The sequence below is a fragment of the Adiantum capillus-veneris genome, chromosome 2 (assembly GCF_014529385.1).
Source record: "Adiantum capillus-veneris isolate H3 chromosome 2, ASM1452938v2, whole genome shotgun sequence".
Taxonomy (NCBI): Eukaryota; Viridiplantae; Streptophyta; class Polypodiopsida; order Polypodiales; family Pteridaceae; genus Adiantum; species Adiantum capillus-veneris.
This window is the reverse complement of record NC_140932.1, coordinates 30,576,342-30,590,358: the sequence shown is the minus strand read 5'-3', so window position 1 is coordinate 30,590,358 and position 14,017 is coordinate 30,576,342. Positions and strand designations below refer to the sequence as shown.

General features: G+C 40.2%; 1 pseudogene; it reads left to right on the top strand.

Annotated features, from left to right (window-relative positions):
* Positions 1 to 4,789: 4,789 nt before the first annotated feature.
* LOC147462583 (uncharacterized) lies at positions 4,790 to 7,696 on the top strand (annotated as a pseudogene).
* The last annotated feature ends 6,321 nt before the right edge of the window (positions 7,697 to 14,017 follow it).

Below are 14,017 nucleotides of genomic sequence, written 5' to 3'. Positions count from 1 at the left end.
CCTGTTTAGATTTCTCATTTGACAAAATACTTTTGAATCCCCTATTTTGAACAAGGGGCATCATTTCCTCAAGAAAATGGTTAAGCTCTACATCAGTGGCTTCTAAATCATCTTCTTTAGTCAATGATTGAAATAGCATTTGACGAGCAACTAACATCTGTACTTTTCTAGGACCCCCCTTCTCAATCTTTAAAATTGTCTTAACAAGATTGCGCACTTTTTCAAGAGCTGCCTTTCTAGTACCTGGCTGTACATTGTGGTCATGCACTCCCAGATGGATCACCAAACGTGTTATTGTTGTTTCCTTTGGCATCACATAATAGATCATACACTTGCAAACATTTGAGCAAGTGACCGTTCTGTCACAATAGTGTCAGGTTATTTTACATTTACCTTCGCTAGCAGGATAGCCCATGCTGATTTGTCTATCCAGATGTCCATGAAAGAAGGCATCATTGTATTTCCTTTCACCAAGGTAAAAAGGGCATGTCACTTTGCAACATTGAAGGCTTCCAAGACAATAACTCAAACGCACAATGCAAGCTATGGCCATGTTGGTCGATGCTGGGTGAGACCAAAGGTGACCATCGTACTTCTGCTCCATACCGAGCATCCTTTTATTGTTGTGAATTGGAGGAAGCTCGAAACAAACATTGCCATTGTAAAAATTTGGGAGCTCGTCAACCTTTTTGGGAGTTCCACAAATCTCTAGAAGTTTAGACAACTTGCACGATTTACCTTTGTCTTTCATCCATGAAATGATGGATATATCCTTTGAATACTCCTGCATTGTATGCTCCACCCCATCTTGTGGGTCTTGAAAGGGTCCTGGTGACCTGGTTAGTTCCACTATCTCCAAAACAACTGTGTCTGTACCTTCATCAATATCAACATTTAAATGTGATGGAGTCGAGCTTTTGTTACATGGTGTAGCGAACATAGAAGAATCACCGACTTATTCATTTGTTTCTAAACTGTCAGCCACATAAACATAGCCATCTGAATGAAGAATGTGGTAAGCTGAGGACAGAGAATGGTCAAGAAGGTAATGCTTTTGATCTTCATGATCCCATCTAGGCAACACATTGACCTTAGACTCAGAGCTCCCTGTCTGAACGACTGCTTGCAAGCCTTCAAACTGAATAGAAGGAGGCAATAGGCTCTGAAGAAAATATTCACTAAGTAGAAGCTCTCCAGTTCTTAATGAGACTCTATAATCCATATGAGCACCATTAATCATCCATGAAAGCATTGCTGTAGTTGTAGCTGTCATGTTTGAGACAGACAAGGAGGAATAATACTTGAGGTAAAAAAAAAATGACGAAAAGAGAAGGAAGAGAATGTGCATAAGGTACAAAGAAAGTGTAAAAGCATGCAGCTGCAAAAAGTTATTGCTGCGTTCATTGAAAACTGTTCGAAATTTAATTCATTCATTGAAAAATGTTCTAAATAGATTTGGAATATTCACTATTTAAGATATGCACAGTCATAGCCATTAAGATACATTTGAATCAGCATGTTGTCAAATCCATCTGTTCACCTATCGAGCTTTCAAAATCTCCCCAAATACGCGCATATAAAAAAAATGAACATAGGGGTTATAAAATATACGATGTTTTAAAACTTATTTATAATATATGTATATATATATATATATATAGTATAGAGTAGAGTTTTTTATATTCCCAATTAAGCGTTAAAAAATTAAAATGGACATAGTATAGTATATATAGAATATATGGTATTTAAGTATATAGTATATATAGTTACATTACATTATACCAGCACCAGTACTGGGCCAGTCCAGTCCAGTAGCAGTACAGTACCAGTCCATTACCAATCAAGTCCAGTCTAGTATATATAGTTACATTACATTATACCAGCACCAGTACCGGGCCAGTCCAGTCCAGTAGTAGTATAGTACCAGTCCATTACCAATCAAGTCCAGTCTAGTAGCAGTCTAGTCTAGTCTAGTCCAGTACTAGTCCAGTGCAGTACAATACAAGTCCAGTCCAGTACCAGTCCAGCCCAGTGTAGTCCAATCCAGTACCATTCAAGTCAAATACAATACTAGTCCACCTAGTACCAGTCAAGTCCAGTCTAGTCGAGTACCAATCAAGTCCAGTCCAGTAGCAGTACAATACCAGTCCAATCCAGTTCAGTCCAGTCCAGTACCAATCAAGTCCAGTGTAGTCCAGTCCAGTACCAGTCAAGTCCAATCCAGTACTAGTCCACCCAGTACCAGTGAAGTCCAGTCCAGTCCAGTATCAATCAAGTCCAGTCCAATAGCAGTACAGTACCAGTCCAGTCTAGTACCAATCAAGTCCAGTCCAGTCCAGTCCAGTAGGAGTACAATACCAGTCCAGTCCAGTACCAATAAAGTCCAGTCCAGTAGCAGTACAGTACCAATCAAGTCTAGTCCAGTCTAGTAGCAGTACAATACCATTCCAGTCCAGTACCAATCAAGTTCAGTCTAGTAGCAGTCCAGTCCAGTACAATACCAGTCCAGTCCAATACCAGTCAAGTCCAATCCAGTACTAGTCCACCCAGTACCAGTCAAGTCTAGTCCAGTCCAATATCAGTCTAGTCCAGTACTAATGAAGTCCAATCTAGTAGTAGTCCGGTCCAATCTAGTCCAGTACTAGACCAATCGAGTACTAGTCCACCCAGTACCAGTCCTGTCCAAGTCCAGTCAAGTACCAATCCAGTAGTTGTACTGTACTAGTCAAGTTCAGTTCAGTACAAGTACTAGTCCAATCCAGTATCAGTCAAGTCTAATCCAGTACAATACCTCATTACCAGTACCAGTACTAGCTCCAATCCAGTACCAGCTCCAGTTCCAATCCATTACTAGTACTAGTACATTCCAGTACAGGATAAGTCCAGTCCAAGATAAGTACCAGTCCAAGATAATCCAGTCTAGTACCAATCCCAATCCAAGATAAGTTCAGTCTAGTAGTAGTCCAGTCTAGTCGAGGATAAGTTCAGTCCAATACCAGTCCAGTCCAGTAGCACTACAGTACGTTATATAGTATACATAGATTATATAGTATATAGAGTATATTATATATATATATATATATATATATATATATATATATATATATATATATATATATATATATATATATATATATATATATATATATATATATATATATATATTGTGATTAACATATATTGTACATAATACTGAGTATAGTAATGTTATATAATATTTATCGTTCATTTCACCATTTTCCACAGTCTAGGACTTTATTCTAATCGTTTTCGTGAAGTTTCAAATTTTGACCCAGGACACCTGTTGGGAGCTAGTTTTGAGGATGCTAAGGTCAAAATTTGGAAAAGTTTTCTATGCATGAATTTTAGTCCTCAATACGAGGAAAAATATTGCTTCTTTAAGTTTTTTCAGATTCCTTCATTTTGATGCTCATTTCAGCCCGTAGATTAGGGAAAAAGTGAGAAAATGCTGTTTTGCGCTGTTTTTGTAGAAATTGTCAACTTGCGGGTGAATTTTCAGCCAAACTGAGCTGGATATGAATTTTTTGTATCACACAATTGTCGAAGAGCTCGATAAGGCAAACAAATTCATGTGAGTTGGCCCCGGGGCCCCGGGAAAATTCTGAACCATTTGGGAGTTACGGCTCGCTGAAAATGGCCAAAAAAAGAAACTCAGTTTTGGCCACTTTGCTTAAGACTAGAAAGAGGTCAAAAATAGTGAATGTCAAAGCTTAGGTTTGAAGCATTACTACTTTGAGGTCTACCTGCTCGAGCTAACATAGTCGAGTACCATCGTGCGTGCATCATGTTGGTGCCTCCTCTCTCTCTCTCTCTCTCTCTCTCTCTCTCTCTCTCTCTCTCTCTCTCTCTCTCTCTCTCTCTCTCTCTCTCTCTCTCACACACACACACACACACACACACTTGTCGTTGTGGCGTCGGAAGATATACCGCAGAGAACCGATCAACGCGGAAAAAAAGGGGGGCGCAGAGCCCGCCTATCATCCGCGCGAACGCGGATGATGGGCGGGCTCTGCGTCCCCCTTTTTTTCCGCGTTGAACGGTTCTCTACGGTCTATCTTCTTACGATGACTGGCTTTCTTCAAGTTCTGGTTCAAAATGATTTTGGTGTTCATAACAAATCTATCTGATAATTGTATGCTTTGATGGGGGAGCTCTGCCCTCCCCCCCTTTTTTTGGAAATTTTGGATTAAAGCATACAATCTATCAGATAGATGTCATTAAATTTTGGGATTAACTCCACAAAATTAATGAAAATAGCAGAAAGCTCACCAAATCTACAAAAGAAGAGAGAGGCAGAGCTCCCCCATCATCCGCGCGCGCGAGGATGATGGGGGAGCTCTGCCTCCCCATTTTTTTGTTGATTTGGTGAGCTTTGTCAACGGTATTGTAGGAAAAATGCTTTTGCTTGAGGTTATTGAAATAAAACCGAAATTATTTGTTCAATAAAGACATCAAAAACGCAAAAACAAAAGAGGAGACAGAGCAATCCCATCATCCACGCGCGCGCGGATGATTGGGGAGCTCTACCTCCCCCCTTTTTTTGTAGATTTGGTGAGCTTTTTCAATGGTGTTGCTGGAAATAGTCTTTTGGTTAAGGTTTTTAAAATGTTTTTCCCCCATCATCTGTGTCGACAAAGAAAGGAGAGGCAGAGCTCCCCCATTATTCGCGCGCACGCGGATGATGGGGAAGCTCTGCCTCCCCCTTTTTTTGCATTTTTTATGTGGTCTTATATAAACTAAAAACTTTATTATATGTGTTGTGTAGATAATGGCACCAAAGAGGGATAGCAAGAAAAGAAAACCTCCATTCTCTCCTTTTAGCAACCGTCAAGTGAGCATGAAGCTTGGGTCCGGTTGTATACCAAAGGTAGCTATCGATCAGGAGGCATCATCACGAGTCCGACATTTGGACACTCCACCAAATAAAAAGAATAGGATTCTCAAAAGGTGTGTTTTTATTGATGATGAGGCTCAAGTTGATGAAGACTCCAACAACATCGAAGATGACGTTGAGATCACAGGTAAATTATGAGTGTATGCTATAATTTTATGTCAATACGTAGTTTATATTATAAATTTTTCAATGGTAGATTGTTAAATTTGATGGACGTTTTTTTTCGTTTGGAAAGTTTGGTAATTAATAACCATGTGGGAGAGTAAGAAAGGGTGAACCATTTTTTATATACATACCATTGATAGTTGCTAGAGAAAATATTAAGTATTGTTTTTGTTTATGTTGGAGAAAAGGTCCTTAAATCTCATGTGAGAGCCCTATATAGGGTGTGCGGTTTTTTTTAAAAAAGTTGTCTCCGTACAAAGGAGACTCTGGCAAAATTTCTGTAAATTAAATACTTTACACTATCTAATCCTAATTGCATATGTTTTTGGACAATTGAATGTTTGTCACTTGTTACCTCTATGCAGAGACCAATGTTCACATTGAAGATCATCATGACAATAAAGAAGATAGTGATCCTGAAGGGGATGAGGAGAATAAGCATTCCAAACACCTAGGCAAGCAAATTTATCTTGGCTTGATGAAAGATGTTCTAAGTCAGTTTTATGTAAAGAAGAAGACATTGCCTCCTCCGGTTCCACTTTGTCGACTCATGGTGCATGAGGCTGTTAGGTTTGCTATAGATGATGTAGAATGGCTCATTTCCTCATTTGATTCTGCTGGGTATTTAGAAACTATGGGGAATTTCCTTGTGTCCATTGGGGATTCTAGAGGAGATATCATTCCCGTGACCGCAACGGATTTGGAGGAATGGGGACCACTTTGGCGAGAAAGAAATGCTGAGTTCGAGAGATCACTTGGTAGAGAATGGCAGGAGCTCAAAGGAAAAAAGTTTCTGGTATAGGATGGAAACCATAGGCTAAAAACATGGTGGAAGAGAATCAAAGATAGTAAGATCTTTCACCTTTTTCACTCTTTTGTTGTAAAGCTTTGTTTTTACAAATGATGATTCTTTGTGAGTGATAGAGTACTCGGACAATGGTCAATACCATGTTAGTGTTCATTGCCAATTTCTTGAGTTGTCCAGAGCAAAAGAAGCAGAGTTGCTTCTTGCACTTGACACTTCCAATGCGTAAGTTTGTTAATTGCATGTAGACTCTCATTTTTTTGCAAGCAATGCTTGTGTTCAACTCTTTGTTTTCAATTTTTCTGCAGCATTTCTAGGGCACATGTCATGCCAAACATCACTCATGAAGTTTATATGTTTCAATTTGGCATGGCAAATAAAGAATCAATCCTTCAAAAATTGACACCTGATATGAGAGAATGGGCTAGGGTGGAGATGACTGTGGAGGCAAGGTACTACCATGGTGTTGCACCATGGTACAACACTCCATGTGGATTGATATCTCAACTTGTGTGGAAGGTGATACCTACTCTACATGTTGGGTAATTAATGTAAAATTTTATTATGGTTTCAATACAGTGTTTTGTATTAGGATGAGTTCACTCCATTTATGTCCAAAGAAAGAGCAAAGCTAGATGCACTTGGACTAAATGATGTTGAGAAGAAGAAGAGACTGGACAAGGCCACAAAGGTAGAAGAGGAACGGTTGAAAGATAGGGGCTACAAGTACTTGTCAATCGCCAATCCTCTTAATGGTGATGAGTTCTTCAAGTTGCTTTTTAGCATTAAATGGGATGAACCTGGAATGCTAAAGATCCTTAGAGATAAGCTCTATTGTTTGACAAGCTCTAAAATCACTCCTGAGAGGTATTGAAGCTATTAGTTTCTCATTTTTAATTGTATTCATTCAATTTTGTTTTTCTATATGATTAAGTGGTATTTTGTTCTTATTGCTTGTAGAAAGAAGATAATTTTGCATCTCATGAGCCTCACTAAGTCTAAGGATCCACAATATCTTCATTTTGGTGATTACAAGCTTTTTAGAAGTTACATGAAAAAGGAGACTTATTGGGCTCACTTGCATGGGGAGGCTACACTTATGATTGAAAGGATGCAAGTAGAAGGTCCACAAATTCCTAATTTTTTTGACCTATTCTACAAGATGAGCATGAAGAATCATATTTTGCAGGTAGACGTTTGACCATTGTTTTTAAAAGAATATAGACATGTTTAAATTTACACAAGATCAAGTTGAGTGTGCTTTTTGATTGTTACTATGTATGTAGGCTTTTATTTATCTAATGGATGTGGTGAAGTCTTCCGACTCTAGTGAGAAGATGCCGGAGCTTGTGTTGTCAGCTAAGAGAGTGATTTACAGGTTTGCATCTTCCACTTGCACTTTTTGCAAAAAAAGAGCATTTCATTTTTTTTTCATGGTTTGGTGACAGTGGGTCATTTTGAGAATGATGAAATTTCATTTTGTGTTTACAAAAAATCCTTAAATTCCCTGTGGAAGCCCTGAATATGGGGTGGATGGTTCTTTTGACAATATGCGTGTGTATAATGTCTATGTTGAAAACACTTAAATCCCTTGTGGGAGCCCAATATAGGGTTTATGGTTTATTTTGAAAAGTATTCTCCATACAAAGGAGACTCTACCATATGTTTTTTGTTGGATACATGACATATATTATGCCATTGCGTTTATATGCTTTTCAAAGTGGATGATGCTCTAAAAATTGTGTAGATGGGTTATGCAATGCGTTGAGGCGCAGGAATTGAATGAAGCCCCATTATTCACTAGAGAGTAGATTGATGTACATGATGAGAATACAATGTTCTATCCCTATTTGATTGAAAGGAATCTGATACATGGGAAGCCAAGGTTTGTCCTTGGTGGTTGGATTATCCACTAGGAGTTATTCGAAAGCAAGAATTGGAATTACGTAAGAGTAAGTATCTTAACACTAGTGGATCTTTTATTTTGAGAATGTATATGTCTTACTTTAGTACTAATTTATGTGATATTGTGCTATATGGTTGTTGAGTGAAGGGTTTCAAAATGAGAGTGATGAGTACTTATAGGAGACACAAGAAGAGTCTCTCCCTCCCGTTTCTCAAGGAGTTACTCAAAACACCATTGAGAGTGGCTCTCAAGGTACTCCACTAGCAAGCAATGTGCTCAAGAAGGGTAAAGGGAAAATGGAGCCTCCAAGTACATCAAGGAAATCCACTCCTTCTTCAATGCCTCCCATTGTGCCATCTGCAGAACCCGGCATGTCCTCTTTGGGAACCACTATACCCCATATGGCACCCTCTTCTATTGTGCCCACTACATCCTAATTGGTGCACACTACTTCGTTTGTTGCAGAGTCTTCACTTGGGCAAGAGGCTTGGGAGAGAAGGCCGATCACACGATCTATTGATAAGTTTAAGAAAATTGTTAGCATATCTGTCTTCCATATTTCCTAATTCAAAGATAATTTGGATAATGCTTGCAGGGTTCCATTACCAAACTCTTGTAGATGTTTTGCTTGTGGATATATCACAAATTGATAAGTTTTCCCTTGATAGGTAGATTTTCATAGTGCTTACTTATTTGCATTTTCTTCTTGCATTGTTCTATGATTTTGAACATAATTCATGTTTGGTTTTCTTATAGCATCAACAAATTTTTTGCGACACAGAATACAAATCTATATAGCAAAGATGGTGTGCCATGTCGTGAGGTTGCTAGGCTTATCTTTGCAGATTTTCCTACAAGTTTTCTTGTGGATGGTCTAGGACCAATCCCATTGGGTAAGTAACTTTTCTTTGGACTAGTACCTACAACTAAAAATGGTATGCTTACATGTCATCATTCACTTTTGTAGAGGGCATGAGTGTTCCCAAGTGGAACACATTTTCCAGGGGTCTAGTGACAGGGTGCATGGATGTTGCTCGTGAGTTTTTGGCCGATGAGGGGTTTTTAGTGACCATGTGCATGGCCAAGCATATTGGAGATTTTATTGCAGATGCAACTAGGGTAGGACTTGTGCTCTTACGTACATGGACTCTCATGTGTAATAAGAAGGCATATCGGCATCCACTCACTAGAGAGGCGGTAAGATAACAAACTTAGTTTCATAGTTTAATTTCCTAACTAAAAACATTGTAGCTATGCCATTCATTCTTTGAGTTTTTTATTCATGCAGGTACTTGATCTTACCATGTGTCTTTGGTATCGTATTGGCCATCCTGTGCCACACTATGATAGAGAGGCAGGGGAGAAAATTGCCGAGAGATAGTTTCCAGCAGATTGTAGCTGCATGATAGATGATGTAGTCTTCCCCATTGAGATTGATGGTGTTATTCTTAGAGGCGGGGCAGAGCGGTCTTCTTTGTTCTTTCGGTAAGACTAGTCCAAAGTATGATGCTAGTGAATGTTATGGTATATGTGTGTTTGCATTCGGTTTCTAATTTATTTTTTATATGGTCAGGTGGTTGCTGGAAACATTTACTGAGCCTCATGACTATGTTTTGGACTTGTTTGCGGGGTGTGGTGGTTTGGGCCGAGCTTCTGCGGAAGTTATGAGGCATTGCATGTGTCTAGAGCTAGATCTTGTGCTCTATGAAAGATGTTTGACCGATATTGCATGTGGTCTAGTGACAGGGTGCATGGATGTTGCTCGTGAGTTTTTGGCCGATGAGGGGTTTTTAGTGACCATGTGCATGGCCAAGCATATTGGAGATTTTATTGCAGATGCAACTAGGGTAGGAATTGTGCTCTTACGTACATGGACTCTCATGTGTAATAAGAAGGCATATCGGCATCCACTCACTAGAGAGGCGGTAAGATAACAAACTTAGTTTCATAGTTTAATTTCCTAACTAAAAACATTGTAGCTATGCCATTCATTCTTTGAGTTTTTTATTCATGCAGGTACTTGATCTTACCATGTGTCTTTGGTATCGTATTGGCCATCCTGTGCCACACTATGATAGAGAGGCAGGGGAGAAAATTGCCGAGAGATTGTTTCCAGCAGATTGTAGCTACATGATAGATGATGTAGTTGAAGTCGCGGAGCGGAGCGTGGGTCGACTCTCTCTCTCACACACACACACAGTGAGCTTACACAGTACAGTACGCAGAGATCTGTTAGAAGGGTTATCTCCCAAATCCTTAGTATTCACAAAGAATATGTTAGTATATACAAAGAGTTAGAGGTAAGTGAGTTAGGCGAGCGGCCGGCCATATCCGCATAAGAGGCCACTTGGGCTTTAATCCCAACAACCTCCCACTTAAGTCCAATGTGGCACTTTAAGTAACTGTAAATCTATGAACATAAATGTACAAAGATTTACATGGCTGCCATCTATCCAATGCCCAATAACTCACGACAATGCACAAAGCCCTCTCCTGGAAGTCCCTTTGTGAGTAGATCAGCAGGATTGTCCTTGGTGTGGATCTTCAGCAGTTGTATCCGCTTGTCTTCAAGTACTTCCCTAATGAAGTGATACTTCACATCAATATGCTTAGTCTTCGAATGGAACACTGGATTCTTTGCCAATTGTATAGCACTTTGACTATCACAATATAACTCTGGCATATCTGCATTGATTCCCAAGTCTGCAACCAATCTACCAAGCCAAATAGCTTCTTTGCATGCCTCATTTGCTGCAACATACTCAGCTTCTGTAGTAGACTGCGTAACACAATCTTGTAATCGAGATCGCCATGATATGGCACCTCCAGCCAATGTAAAGACATAGCCTGATGTAGATCTCCTCTTATCCAAGTCTCCTGCATAATCTGAGTCAGTGTATCCTCTGACACTCAAATCCTGACTACCATAGCATATGCGCATACTCTTTGTATGTTTTAAGTATCTCATGATACCTTTCACTGCCTCCCAATGTTTCTTGCCGGGATTTGACATATATCTGCTAACCACTCCCACTGCAAATGCAATATCCGGACGTGTAGCAATCATTGCATACATCAAACTACCCACTGCAGACGCATATGGAATCTTATCCATTTCAGCCTTTTCTTCCTCAGACACGGGACAATCTTGTTTGCTAAGTTTCACATATGGTGGCAATGGAACACTCAATGCCTTTCCCTTCTCCATATTGAAACGTTGCAAAACCTTGTCAATATACTCTGTTTGAGATAACCAAATCAACTTCTTTGATCTGTCTCTCTCAATGCGCATACCAAGTATATGACTTGCCTCACCCATGTCTTTCATGTCAAACGATTTTGCCATCTTTGACTTCAAAGCTGAAATTTCTTCCAAGTGTTTGCCGGCAATCAACATGTCATCCACATACAAAATAAGGATCAGCCAACTGCCATCCTTAGCCTTCTTTGTATATAGACAGTGATCGAAGTCACTACGTTTGTAGCCTTGAGAAAGCATAAACTGGTGGAACTTATGGTACCATGCCCTCGGTGATTGTTTTAAGCCATAAAGACTCTTTAACAACTGGCATACCAAATGTTCCATGCCTTTCTCAACAAACCCTTCTGGCTGCTGCATGTAAATTTCCACATCTAAATCACCATGCAAGAACGCTGTCTTGACATCCATTTGGTGCAACACCAAATCCAATATAGCAACCAATGCAAGAAAGCATCTCAATGTAGTCATCTTGACCACTGGAGAGAAGACTTCATCAAAGTCAATGCCTTGTTCTTGCTTAAAGCCCTTGGCAACAAGCCTTGCTTTGTACTTTGGCTGACTATCATGAGCGGTGATCTTATACCTGTAAACCCATTTACAAGGTAGAGCCTTTTTGCCCTGTGGTAATTTAACCAACTTCCATGTCTGGTTTTTATGCAGAGCTGTCATCTCTGACTGCATGGCCAACTGCCATTTTTTCGAGTCAACCACTTGTAATGCTTCCTTGTAACAAGATGGTTCTCCGCAATCTGTGAGCATGACATAATTTAGAGATGGCACATAACGATCAGGTGGTTTGGAGACACGCTCAGAACGTCTCACCACAACTGATTTTGCCTCTCTAGCCACTATAGGCTGTTCCTGAGCCTGACCATGCTGTCTTGATGTGCTAGCACTAGGTCCATCTTCCCTGAAGACAACTCTTCTGATCTCCTCTGTCTTCTCTGGCTTAGCGTGAAACTTGGCTTCATTGAAATGCACATCATTACTACGAATAAGCTTTCTGGACTCAGGATCCCAAAGCCGGTAACCCATCTCGCCCGATTCTCCGTAGCCAAGAAATATACACTTCTTGCTCTTTGGTTCTAACTTATTTCTGAACTCCTTAGGAATATGGCTATAAGCTTCACAACCAAAGACTCTGAGATGCTTATACGAAGGTGCCTTGCCTGTCCATAGCATCTCGGCCACTGCACTCTTATCCAGAACCCTACTAGGAGACCTGTTGATCAAATGGACTGCTGTAGCCACTGCTTCCGCCCAAAATCCATCAGGCAACTCAGCATTTGACAACATGCTTCTGACCTTCTCTTGTATGGTCCTATTCATACGTTCTGCAACCCCATTCTGTGAAGGATTATATGGTGCAGTAAGTTCCCGCTTAATCCCTTTTGCTTCACAAAAGTCTTGAAAAGCTTTGGAAACGTACTCTCCACCATTGTCAGTTCTCAAGCACTTCAGCTTCTGACCACTCTGATTCTCCACCAGCTGCAAGAATGTCTTAAAGACCTTGAGCACCTCATCCTTGTGCTTCAAGAAGTAAACCCATACTTTGCGAGAATAGTCATCTATGAATGTACAAAAGTACGCTGCTCCCCCTAGTGACAAACTAGGCATTGGTCCGCATAGGTCACTGTGTACAAGAGCTAACCGTTCGTCCCTACGATTCCTCTTTGATCTGTGCGGTTCCTGTGTTTGCTTACCATAAACACAATGCTCACAAAACTCGAAATCTTGAAATGAAAATCCAGGCAAATAACCATAATGAGAAAGTATTTCCATTCCTCTTTTTGACATATGTCCCAACCTACGATGCCACAGTGACACACTTGGCTGCTCAATCACATTAATTACATGGTTTTTAACCTCTGAAACATGTAAAGTGTACAGAGTTCCTGACTTGCTGCCATGTGCTACAGTCATCGAACCTTTGGAGATCTTCCAAGCGCTGTTCCCAAAAACTGTCACATAACCCGCATCATCCAACTTCCCTGTACTAATCAAGCTCTTTCGGATTGCTGGAACATGTCTGACATTCTTGAGCCATAAAGAAGAGCCATTCTGAAACTTCAACTGCACATCTCCCACTCCAAGTATGTCACAAACCTGCTCATTGCCAAGTCTGACATAGTCTTTAGTAGCCACATATGATGTAAACCACTCTTTGTGCGGAGAAACATGTAAAGATGCCCCTGAGTCGATAATCCAATCACTCATAGCATGTCCATCCTCTGCAGTCAAGAAAACAGAATCAAGATTGCTTGTAAGGAAGATGTCACCAGCTGCTATACCAGAATCACTGTCTGAACCAGATCCTGTGACATTCACCTCTTCAATCTTCACTGAACTCTTCTTTTCATCTTGCTCAGAACTCTTTGTTTTGCCTTTTTCTTGTTTCCACTTCGTACAGTCTCGCTTCATGTGACCCTTCTTGCCACAATGGTAGCATTCTATGTCATCCTTTGACTTCGAATCACGAGACTTACTTCGGTTTTGTGCCTTCTTACCCTTCTTCTCTTTAAACTGTTGTCTCCCTCGAATGACCAAAGCGCTATTGCCTTTGCCTTTGTCAATGTTCTTCCTGTTCACTTCCTCTGTGAGCAAGCTGCCTTCTACATTGGCACTTGTAAGACCTTCTGGCGCGACAGAATTACTTAACGCTGTACGAAAAGTATCCCAACTGTCTGGCAAAGTGATTAAGAGAAACATAGCCTTCACTGAATCTGGAAAGACTATCTCTTGTGCTGTTAACTGGCTGAAAATTGAGTGAAATTCATTCAGATGATTTGACATGGCTGTCCCTTCCTTCATCTTCAAATCCACCAATTTCTTGAGCCAGTAAATCTGAGAAGCAGCACTTTGTTTCTCGTACATATCACATAGCTTTTGCCATACGCCATACGCTGTAGTCTCTTCTGCTACGTTGAAGTAAACATTTTCTGCCAGTGTCAGCATGATTGTGGA